The following is a 12,137-nucleotide window of genomic DNA, read 5'->3' as shown; positions in this document are numbered from 1 at the left end:
AAATTCCATAATATTTAATAGCTGATTTTTATTTTGTAAAAGGAAATGCCTAGTTATTAACTGCATCAAAACTAAAAAATATCATGAAAATACCACAAAAGACAGTAGCATAAATTCTAATATCAAAAACAAAATTACTAAAGAGGGCATAAAAATATTTTTTGAAGAGAATGTGGAGGCAAGAGTAATGTGAAATCTGAATAAAAGAACCACAAGGTTCTGGAAACATAACATCAGATTTCAGGCTTCAGTTTCTCAAATAACTTGTGAAATTTAAAAAATTGAGTCTTACCTTACTAAGTAAATACTATATTTCTTGTAAATATAAAATAAATGTATATATAAGTATGTATGATTAATGAACATGTACGTGGTTAAAATTTCAGAGCGATGAGAGACAGTGTGTTTGTTCTTGTAGAGAATGAGGATAAACAGAACATGTACCAATCTTGGGTTATTCATGAAACCACAAATGCAAATCTGAGCTCACTTCTGCTTTAACCCTTCCCACAGATGACGCCTGAAGCGATTAAGGAAGAAGACAATGTTTCCACAGTAATTCAATTTGTCCTGCTGGGAGTTTCTGATGTTTCCAGTAGTAGGTTTTCTATCTGCTATGTTCTTCATCATTCATATGAATATCCTTATTGGAAATTGCCTCATAATAATAATAACCAAGAGGGAGCCTGTTATTAAAGAAACCCATGTATTTTTTCCTGGCAAAATTTCCTTTTTTAGAAATCTGTTATGTAACTGTCAAAGTTCCTAGGATTCTGTTCAACATTTGGATTACAGAGAGAAATATTTCTTTGCTCTTCTGTGCCATTAAACTATACCTTTTCCTTATTTTTGGAACTACTGAATGTTTGATCTTGGCTGTGATGTCCTGTGACCACTATGTGGCCATCTGTAAGCCCTGCACTATCCTCTGCTCATGAACCCAACAAATTGCACACAGCTGGCAGTGGGCTTCTGGCTCACTGGCATCCTAATCTAGAGAGGGAAAACCTGTCAGATATTCTCTCTGCACTTCTGCAATTCTAACAAAATAGATCACTTCTTTTGTGACATACCCCCAATTCTCAAGCTGGGGTGTGGGGACACATCAGTGGATGAGCTGTGTCTGTGTAGTTGTTATGGTGTTGGCTTGTTGGGAGCCTGAGTCTCAGCATGTTGGGAGACGTCTCAGCATGTTGGTAGACTGAGTCTCAGCCACTTCTCAAAACTGCTGGCAGGCCCGAGTTGGCAGCTCTCCATTCTGCCTGCAGCCTTGGCCTGGAAACCCTGGCAGGCAGCCGGGGCCCACGGCTTTGGCTTGCAGTCGGGGCTCAAAACCTTGGCCCAAAACCTTGGCTTGAGGCCGGGGCCAGATAGCCTTGCTAAATAGCCCTAGCCCACGGCCTTGCTCTCCTTTCCAGCATACGGTTCTATTCTTCTATAATCAGAGATTCCTCCCTTAATGTGCCTCGGAGCCCTCATGCTCTGACTGATGTACGGTTTGCAGTCTGTGTTCCTTTGTTTTCATTCTCTATAAAAATTCTTGCTTGAGCTTCAATAAACGAGACTTGATCAGAATCCTATCTTGTCTCCATTTCCCTTGTCCTTGCCTCATTTTCATCCCCACCCCCCAATCCAGGTACCCCATTGCAGACCCCACAGGCTGGGGCAGGGTGGCGTCCAATGTGTGGCTGGATACTGGGGACAACGTGAGGGACACGATGGAGTAAAGAAGGGGTGAGCACCCGATCAAACAATAGTTCGGAGATGTCGCAGTAGCCTGCTGTGACTGAGCCGACAGGTGAGTTGGTTGTGCAATTTAAATTATGGGGCAAGCATTGAGTCAGCATCAGAAATATGTGATATAGTTAAGAGAAGTGTTACAGGCAAGAGGAGTAAATGTTACAACTGACGATTTATTTCACTTCTTTGATTTTATAAAAGACATCTGCCCATGGTTTCCCCAAGAGGGGGTTATATATGTAAAGAGATGGAACAGAGTGGGAGATGCATTACAAGAATTTTACTAGGTGTTTGGACCAGGAAAGGTCCTGGTTACTGCTTTTTCTTACTGGAATTTAATTAGAGAGCTAATAGATAAGAGAGATGAACATGAGCCAGTAGTGGCAGTTGCCCAAGCTAGAGATTCTTAGAAGTAGTTCTCAGTCAGAGTTGAGGGAAATTCCGGATACTCCCAAGGACACGCCTGACTTAATTGCTTTTGATAGTGAAAATAAGGGTTTTTCTGTAAATTTAAGATCCTCTGAGTCAGTTAGAGAGGACAGATATAAAGAGAATGCTCACAAGTCTGAAAAAGAACACATTGGTATTTATCCTCTTTTGGCAAAAGCTGCCTGTCCAGCCTCAGATACAGATAGCTCAGAGTCTTTGAGGAAGGAATCCTCAGAATCAGTCAGAGGGAAAGGGGATCGAAAAGATGATGCCCAGGAGCTTAAACAGGAGCATGTTCGTGTCTGTCCTCTTTTACCAGAGGCTCTTTTGTCAGAAGCCACTTGTCCAGTCTTAGACACAGATGGCACAGAGGCTGTGAGAGAGGGAGTGGTTAGTAAAACTGAGGATGGATTACAAAATGGCCGTGAGAGGCAGGTTTTGTGGCCTCCCCCTTCCTATGGTGTACTGCCTATTCCAACTGTCATGGCAGCGATAGACCCTAGACCAAGATTGAGAGGGCAGATGGAGCAGTTGCAGGAGGACATTAAGTTGGAGGAGGCACATCAGTCATTGATACTCAAACGCATTAAGCAGGAAGAGATGCATCAGGTGCTGATGCTTAAGTTACAAAAGCTTAGCTTAGATAATGGAAGTGAGGCTGTTATGAATAAAGGAAGAGTGGATGGGAACAGAGCTCGCCCTGTTCCTGGGGGGCCTGGCCTTCATTCGTATAAGGAAAGTTTTGATGGCCTTGATAGGTTTTCCTCCCCTATGGAGGTTTTTCCTGTAATGGAAACAGTAGATGATCAGCAGCAGCCATGGTGACACCATAATGGATTTCAGTTTCCACTGATCAAAGAGCTAAAGCTTGCTGTGTCTCAGTATGGAGCTACAGCTCTGTTTACTGTAGCTATTATAGAAGGTGAATCTGAAAATTGGCTAACTCCTAATGATTGGAATCAACTGGTGAAGGCAGTCCTTAATGCAGGTGATTATTTGTTATGGAAATCAGAATATTATGAAAATTGTAAGGAGACAGCTAGAAGGAATCAACAATCTGGAAATGCATGTGGTTTTGATATGTTGATAGGTGGAGGTGAATATGAGACTAATGAAAAACAGATGCAGTATGATGCAGGTCTTTTTGTGCAAATTCGAGCTGCTGCTCTAAAGGCATGGAGGAAGCTTCCAGTTAAAGGGGACCTGGGAACTTCTCTCACTTCTGTTAAGCAGGGGTCCGATGAGCCGTTTGCAGATTTTGTTCATCAGTTGATGACCACAGCAGGAAGGATATTTGGAAGTATGGATGCAGGACTAGAGTATGTGAAACAGTTGGCATATGAAAATGCTAATCCTGCCTGCCAGGCAGCCATCAGACCTTATAGGAAAAAGACAGATTTGACTGGCTATATTCGTCTGTGTGCAGACATAGGCCTGTCTTATCAACAGGGACTTGCTATGGCAGCAGCTTTCAATAGACAAACTGTAAAAGATTTTCTGGCTGATAGGTATAAGGCTAAGAGCAAGGGGTGTTTTAAATGTGGTAAGAGTGGGCACTCTGCCCGGGAATGCAAGGTGATGATGATCAGCAAAGGACTGATGATAAAAGGGCTCCTCGATTATGTCCCAGGTATAGAAGGGGAAAACATTGGCTTAATAATTGTAGGTCTAAGACTGATATTGAAGGGAGACCTCTACCTCCTTATCAGGGAAACTGGTGGAGGGGCCAGCCCCAGGCCCCAAAACAAGCATTTGGGGCAGTCAATTTCGTTCCCACCAGCAGCAACAATCTATTTCTGACCTCGGCAGAGCGACCCCAGGAAGCACAGGACTGGACCTCAGTTCCTCCTCCCACACCCTCAGTTCCACCTCCCACACAGTATTAACTCCAGAGATGGGAGTTCAGACCATAGGGACTGGAATTTATAGACCACTACCCAAAGATACTTGCGGGCTAATATTAGGGCGAGGTAGTGCTGCTTTAAAAGGTTTATCCGTTGTGCCTGGGATAGTTGATGCAGATTATACTGGGGAAATTAGAATTATAGCCCGAGCTGTTGACACTATAGTCACTATTCCCCAGGGGGAACGCTTTGCTCAGATAATTTTGGTACCTCTGGTTAAATCTCGTTGCTTTGTTCAAAATAAAAGTAGAGGTAATAAGAATTTTGGTTCTTCTGATGCCTATTGGATTCAAGCTATTACACATAGAAAGCCTACATTAACTTTATGGCTTGATGGGAAAAGATTTGATGGTCTTATTGATACTGGAGCTGATGTTACTATTATTTCTGCTGAGGCCTGGCCTGCAGCCTGGCCCACGGTGGAGACTCTGACTAATTTAAAAGGTATAGGGCAGAGTCAAAATCCAAGACAGAGTTCAAAATGTCTCACTTGGAAGGATTCTATGAATAATTCTGGCTTGATTAAACCTTTTGTGGTTCTTTATTTACCAGTAAACCTGTGGGGAAGGGATTTGCTTTCACAAATGGGCATTGTGATGTGTAGTCCCAATGATGTTACTGCACAAATGCTTGCTCAAGGATATGCCCCTGGCAAGGGGCTAGGAAAGAAAGAGGATGGACAATTGTTTCCAATACCAATCCTAGGACAGAATGATAAGCGAGGTTTGGGAAATTTATGATGGCGGCCATTGACAGTCCTGCACCCTCAAACTGTGTGGATCGAATAACTTGGCAATCAGACAATCCTGTTTGGGTAGATCAATGGCCACTCACAGCAGAGAAGTTGGCAGCAGCCACTTGTTTGGTGCAGGAACAATTTGAGGCAGGGCACATTGAAGAGACTTGTTCTCCGTGGAACACACCCATATTTGTTGTTAAAAAGAAGTCAGGAAAATGGAGGTTACTGCAAGATTTAAGAGCAATCAATTCTACTATGGTCCTTATGGGGGCATTACAGCCAGGTTTGCCCTCGCCAGTTGCTATACCACAAGGATATTTTAAAATAATATTAGATCTTAAGGATTGTTTTTTCACTATTCTCTTATATCCTGATGATCAAAAACACTTTGCTTTTAGCCTTCCTTCTATTAATTTTAGAGAGCCTATGAAGAGATATCAGTGGAAGGTTTTGCCTCAAGCGATGGCCAATAGCCCTACTCTTTGTCAGAAATTTTTAGCTACAGCACTTCAAAATTCTAGAAATATTTGGCCTTCCATGTACATAATTCATTATATGGATGATATCCTGATAGCAGGTGCATCAGGAGAAGAGGTGTTACAATGTTATGCTCAGTTAAAATCTGATTTATTGGATGCAGGTTTGCAAATTGCTCCTGAGAAGGTGCAAATGCAAGATCCTTTTTCTTATTTAGGTTTTCAGATTGATGAACAAAAGATAACTAATCAAAAGGCTGTTCTTAGGCTTGATAAATTGCAAACCTTGAATGATTTCCAGAACTTATTGGGTGATATTAATTGGCTACATCCTTATTTGAAATTGACTACTGGTGACTTGAAGCCCCTCTTTGATATCCTTAAAGGGGATGCTAGGCCAACTTCATCCAGAGAACTTACTGAGGAGATCAGAGTTGCATTACGTAGAGTTGAGGAAGCAATTGCTAATCAATTTGTTACTAATGTTGATTATATGATTTTTAATACTCAACTGTTGCCTATGGGTCTTCTTTGGCAAGAGCCTGCTCATCTTCTTATGTGGATACATTTACCTGCTTCCCCTAAAAGGGTGTTGCTTCCATATTATGGTGCAGTAGCTGATTTGATAATTAGTGGTCGGGACCACAGTTGTAAATATTTTGGTGTGGACCCTCTTCATATTGTACAGCCTTATACTAAAGATCATGTTAACTGGTTACTTCAGAATTCAGAGTCTTGGCTAACAGCTTGTGCTGCTTTTTCGGGGGTTATAGATAATCGTTACCCCCCTGACAAGCTCATTCAATTTTGTAACTTTCATACCTTCATTTTTCCACGCATTACTAGCCATCAACCTTTACCTACTGCTTTGCTAGTTTTTACGGATGGTTCCTCTAATGAGATGGTGGCCTATGCTTAAAATGATCAAGTTGTGCATTTTCAAACTGATAAACTTCTGCACAACTCGTGGAATTGTCTGCCATTGTATCAGTTTTTTCTGCATTCCCAGATAGGCCTCTTAATGTATATACTGACAGTGCATACATAGCTCGTTCTGTACCTCTGCTGGAAACTGTTCCTATCATTGGGCATATTTCTGAAGCCGCTGAGCTGTTTCATCAGTGCCAGCACCTTATTCGCCAGAGGACAGCCCCATTCTTTTTAGGACATATTTGAGCACATTCCAACCTTCCAGGGTCGTTAACAACAGGCAATCAGATTGCTGATACAGCCACTAGGCTTGTTGCTTTTGCTACTACTTCTATATATTGCACAAGCTCAACAGGCTCATGAATTGCATAATCTCAATGCAGCTTCTTTGCGATTGATGTATAATCTTACCAGAGAACAGGCTAGACAGCTTGTTAAAGGATGTCAGACTTGTGCTTCTCTTCTTCCTGTTACCCATTTAAGAGTCAATCCTAGGGGACTTGTTCCTAATATGCTTTGGCAAATGGATGTTTCTCATTATAATGAATTTGGCAAACTTAAATATGTTCATGTTTGCATTGATACTTTTAGTGGTTTTCTTTGTACTTCCTTGCAAACAGGGGAAGCTACTAAACATGTTATTGCCCATTTGCTTCATTGCTTTTCTATATTGGGTATCCCTAAAAGTGTTAAGATGGACAATGGTCCTGGATATGTTTCTCATGCTTTTCAGAAATTCTGTAATACAACATACAACTTGCATACCACTGGCATTCCTTGTAATCCACAGGGACAAGGCATAGTTGAAAGATCTCATTTGCTTATCAAAACTACATTGCATAAAATAAAAAAGGGGGAGTGGTATCCCAGTAGGGGATCCCCCAGGAATTTATTGAATCATGTACTCTTTGTTTTGAATTTTTTAAAATTGGACGCTCATGGTAAATCAGCTGCAGATCACTTTTGGCATCCAGAAACAAAATGACATTATGCCATGGTCAAATGGAAAGACCCTCTGGATAATTCATGGCATGGCCCAGATCCAGTGTTAATATGGGGCAGAGGATCTGTCTGCATTCATTCACAGCAACATGACGCAGCCCATTGGTTGCCTGAACAATCATTATGTTAATTCACCTCTATATGCTCCTCCTCTTACGTCTTTCTGGTGCAACGAATCTCTGTATCAACAGATCACTGTTTCCTCTCCAGGACCTTGTGTATTAATTACTATTGTACCCCAGCTAAATATGTATACACCAGAAGTGTTTGCTTGGCTACTTCGCCCCCACATTAAGAGAGGGGTGTTCATTCCTTTTCCTATTGGGATAGGACTTACTGTTTCTGCTAGTCTTTCTGCAGGAGCTTTGGGGCATACTCTTTATACTGCAAAAGAATTTAATTCCCAATTACAGCAAGTTATAGATTCTACAGCTGGTAGCTTTGCGTCCTTGCAATGCCAATTAACTTCTTTGGCTCAAGTTGCCCTTCAAAATCGTAGAGTCCTTGACCTCATTACTGTGGAGAAGGGGGGTACTTGTCTTTTCTTACAGGAGGAATGCTGTTTCTATGTCAATGAATTGGGATTGGTGGAACAGAATATACAGACCCTGAAGACCATCAGCTACAAGCTGCATAATTTTTATCAAAACACTTCTAGATGGCTGGATTCCCCTCTTCTTTCTTGGATTCCTTCCATGACATCCCTTATTATCATCCTGCTTCTTCTCACACTGGGGCCATTTTTAGTGAAAAGGCTGTTAGTCTTTATTAAACAGCAGATAGAGGAACTCCATGTGGCTAAACCAATACAGGTCCAATACCATCGCCTTGATCTTGTGGAGCAAGAGCGGATTGGGACACGTTGCTATGATGGCGCTACTAGCCATCTCCCTTGAGAGATGAACTGGACAGTCAAAGACGGGTACGTGAGAATCTCCCCTTGTAGCAACCTAAGACAGGAGGGTAGCCTATTGCTGCTGCCTTATCCAATGACGGGTAAGCACTTGGGGAAAGATACTCCAACCTAAGACAGGAGTAGTTCCCTAAGGGTATAGCAATCCTTGATCCCTAAGCTCTATAAAATAAAAAAGGGGGACCTGTTGGGAGCCTGAGTCTCAGCATGTTGGGAGACGTCTCAGCATGTTGGTAGACTGAGTCTCAGCCACTTCTCAAAACTGCTGGCAGGCCCGAGTTGGCAGCTCTCCATTCTGCCCACAGCCTTGGCCTAGAAACCCTGGCAGGCAGCCGGGGCCCACGGCTTTGGCTTGCAGTCAGGGCTCAAAACCTTGGCCCAAAACCTTGGCTTGAGGCCGGGGCCAGATAGCCTTGCTAGATAGCCCCACCCCACGGCCTTGCTCTCCTTTCCAGCATATGGTTCTATTCTTCTATAATCAGAGATTCCTCCCTTAATGTGTATCAGAGCCCTTGTGCTCTATGCTCTGACTGATGTATGTTTTGCAGTCTGTGTTCCTTTGTTTTCATTCTCTATAAAAATTCTTGCTTGAGCTTCAATAAACAAGACTTGATCAGAATCCTGTCTTGTCTCCATTTCTCTTGTCCTTGCCTCATTTTCATCCCCACCCCCCAATCCAGGTACCCTGTTGCAGACCCCGCGGGCTGGGGCATTGGCTACTGTCCCTTTCATACTGGTACTTACTTCTTACAGCAGAATCATAGTCACCATCCTGAGGTTGCCAACTGACAAAGGACAGACTAAAGCCTTCTCCACATATTCTTCCTACCTGCTGGTGGTGGTTTTGTTTCATGGATCTGCTACTGCTACATACTTGAAACCCAAACTCAATTATTCTTCAGGTATTGACAAAGTGTTCTCTTTTCTACACCATTGTGACTACCATATTAAACCCTATGATATACTGCCTTACACACAAAGAAGTGATTGGAGCCCTGAGAAAAGTAATCCTTTTAAAATAGAACCATGGGTTAGCTGATATATGTTTCATTTTTTTGCCTTTCTGCTTCCTCAGAAATTTTTAGATGCACTACATCCCTATTTTGAGATGGTAGTCACTTCAGTTTTTGGTGCATTTTTCAAAAGTTTAAATCTTCTTTTGAACTTGACTGTTCGATATATTGTAGGTAGTACACTCATCTTCAGTGAAACATGGCAGACTAATTCTAATGCAGTTTTCATTAAAAATATTGTTTATTCATTTGATATGTAAGAGAGTTTTCCTTTCATGTATTAATTGTACCACATATATGCAGTATTGAAGGAGGAGAGAAGAGTGCTTCAGAATTGCTGAAATTTGAGTTAAATTGACTTTTGTCCTCCTGAAACCAGATCCTTTGTAAGAGCAACCAGTTATCTTAAGTTCTGAGCCATCTCACCACGCTAAACACTAATAAATATTAAGTAAAATACTATGTATTAATGATTTTGTGTTCAATTCCCACGAGACTTGTTATTCTTATCTGAAACCTCATGAGTACAGTTGTGTTCAGTTCAATTCCCTTTTGACTTCTGGTTTTCAGATAAGTATTCTTTCCTTAAAGTTCTGGTCACAAGATGAAAAGTTTAATATACCTCCAAAACTGGTAGGCAATAAATCTTTTTTAAGCAAAAATAAATAATACATTTAATATTCCACCATTTTAAAGAAATTTTACATAAATATAAGTGGAGAATTCAAAATCGTATAGTCACGACTTAAAGTTAATAATTAGTTATCTGAATGTCCATACTTGTGTTTTCAGAGAATCTTATTGATTCTAAAGTATATACTGCATAGGTATCAGTAGAAACCAGTAGTTACCACTACTAACCAGTACAGCAACTGGGGTGAACAATGCACCTTTTCTTTTTTCCTCTCTGAAAATCTGCTTTGTAAGAGTCACTGTCCCTTGGATTCTGATCAACATTTGGACTCAGAATAGACACATTTCTATAATTGTCTGTGCTATCCAAATTTGTTTCCTTATGTTGTGGACATCTAAGCCTTTCGTTCTGGCTGTGATGTGATGTTACGTGGCCATTTGAAACTCTCTACTGTATCCTGTAGACACGAACTCAACAAAGGGCATGTAGCTGACAGTAGACTCCTGGCTCAGTGGCATGCCAGTTCAGATAGGGCAAGACCTGTCAAATAGTCTCCCTGAATTTTTGCAGTTCTAACCACACAGACCACTTCTGTGACATACGCCTCATTCTCAAGTCAGCTATGAGGATACTTCAGTGCTTGTGTTGTCTGTCTATTTGATGTCATAACCATAATTGCAATTCCTTTCATACTGGTGCTTGTTTCTTACATCAGAATCATTACTACCATTCTGAGATTGCCAAAAGAAAAGGATGGGAAAAAGCCTCCACATGTTCTACAGATACTCATTTTGCTTTTTGGATCTGCTACTATGTCCTACTGAAGGCTAAATCTGCTAATTCTGCAGGTGCTGACAAACATCGCGCTCTGTTCTATACCATGGAGACCCCCCTTGTACAATATCATAAAATACAGGCTTATGACAAGGATGTGATTATATCACTGAGAAAAAAATAGCAGCTTGGCACTGGTGTGGTCACACATGCATTTAATCCCAGTTCTTGGGAGACAGAGGCAAGCAGATCACTGTGAGATCAAGGCCAACCTGATTCACATAATGACTTCTAGGTGGATGGAACTTGGGAGACCCTTAAAAAAATACAATAAAAAATGACCAAATACATTTATCAGCTTGGACAAATAACTATATAAGTGAATATGTTATGTCTGTGCTGAATTTTAATAGAAAATTATTTTTCTGCATATCAGCACCTAATATACATATGCATATGTGCGTGTGTGCGTGTGTGTGTGTTTGACATATATAATGGATTCAGTGGCATTTTCTAAGCTTCATTATACTTATACCTGAATTAAAAACAGCCTGACTTTTAGCCTTCATTTTAAGGCAAAAAGCAGACACAGAATGCTGCACAGCTTTCTGTCATGTTCCTTTGAACTGTGCTTCTGTTTAAGGGTTTAGTTCATTCTTGTATTCAAAGAGTATCTCCAGCATGAAATGGGGAAATAGAATCTTTCCCTTTGATCCCTCTGAATAGAATGTAACACACACTGAATTTCCCTCATTGTTTACAATGAGAAAACATGAGGCTTTCAGGACTTTGATATGTAAAGAATACATACACAAATCATACACTGTCTTGTGTCAAGTAAAAAGGGGTTTCCAGAGGTATTAAAGTTATACACCCACATCACAAGAGAAGCCCATGGCTCACTGAGCCTATTTACATTATTCACAATAACTTGCTGGCTGCAAAGTTAGATAAATATCATTAGTACAGGTTTATGTCCATATTGTAGAAATTATTTCTAAAATTGTTGCTTCTTTGTTATACATGAAGAAGCATGTCTATATTGTAATAGAAGGCATTCCTACAACATTCATGCTCATAAATTACTTGTTTGTTTGATGGTCAACAAAACATGGATATGGGTACTTACTGGCGGGCTGCTCAGGGTGTGATACACTAGAGAAGTGGCAGAGGAGAGTGTGACCTCACCTTGGGTGATTCTTAGGAAAAGGAGGCACAGGCAGAGCAGCACTGAGCATAGAAGACACAAGAACATGGTGGCTACTCATGTGATTGTAATTTAAGAGATTGTCTCTTTTCTGTTGCCAGATTTTTTATTATAGTTGGTTTTACCACTTTCACTGCAATCTAGAGAGACCTGTATGAGAAAACAAAGGTGTAGCACCCAGGCACAATTAATAAGAGGAAAGGAATCAAGCCATTTTTTGTTTCTTAAGTGATTAAATATAAAACCATGGGTTTTAGCAATACTTCTTATTACTTAAGATGCTTTCTCAGCACATGGTAAATGGGAAAATTGAGAGGAACAATTGTTAAGAATTAAAGTACAACATTTGAGTTCACAATTCGACTCTATATGCCAT

At 40.8% G+C, this 12,137-nt stretch overlaps 1 pseudogene; it reads left to right on the top strand.

Annotated features, from left to right (window-relative positions):
• The first annotated feature begins 513 nt into the window (after positions 1-513).
• LOC103750944 lies at positions 514-9,155 on the top strand (annotated as a pseudogene).
• Positions 9,156-12,137: the final 2,982 nt, after the last annotated feature.

The sequence above is a fragment of the Nannospalax galili genome, unplaced genomic scaffold, assembly GCF_000622305.1.
Source record: "Nannospalax galili isolate Female #2095 unplaced genomic scaffold, S.galili_v1.0 scaffold2127, whole genome shotgun sequence".
Lineage (NCBI taxonomy): Eukaryota > Metazoa > Chordata > Mammalia > Rodentia > Spalacidae > Nannospalax > Nannospalax galili.
The sequence above is the reverse complement of the archived record's forward strand: the minus strand, read 5'-3'. Positions and strand labels throughout refer to the sequence as shown.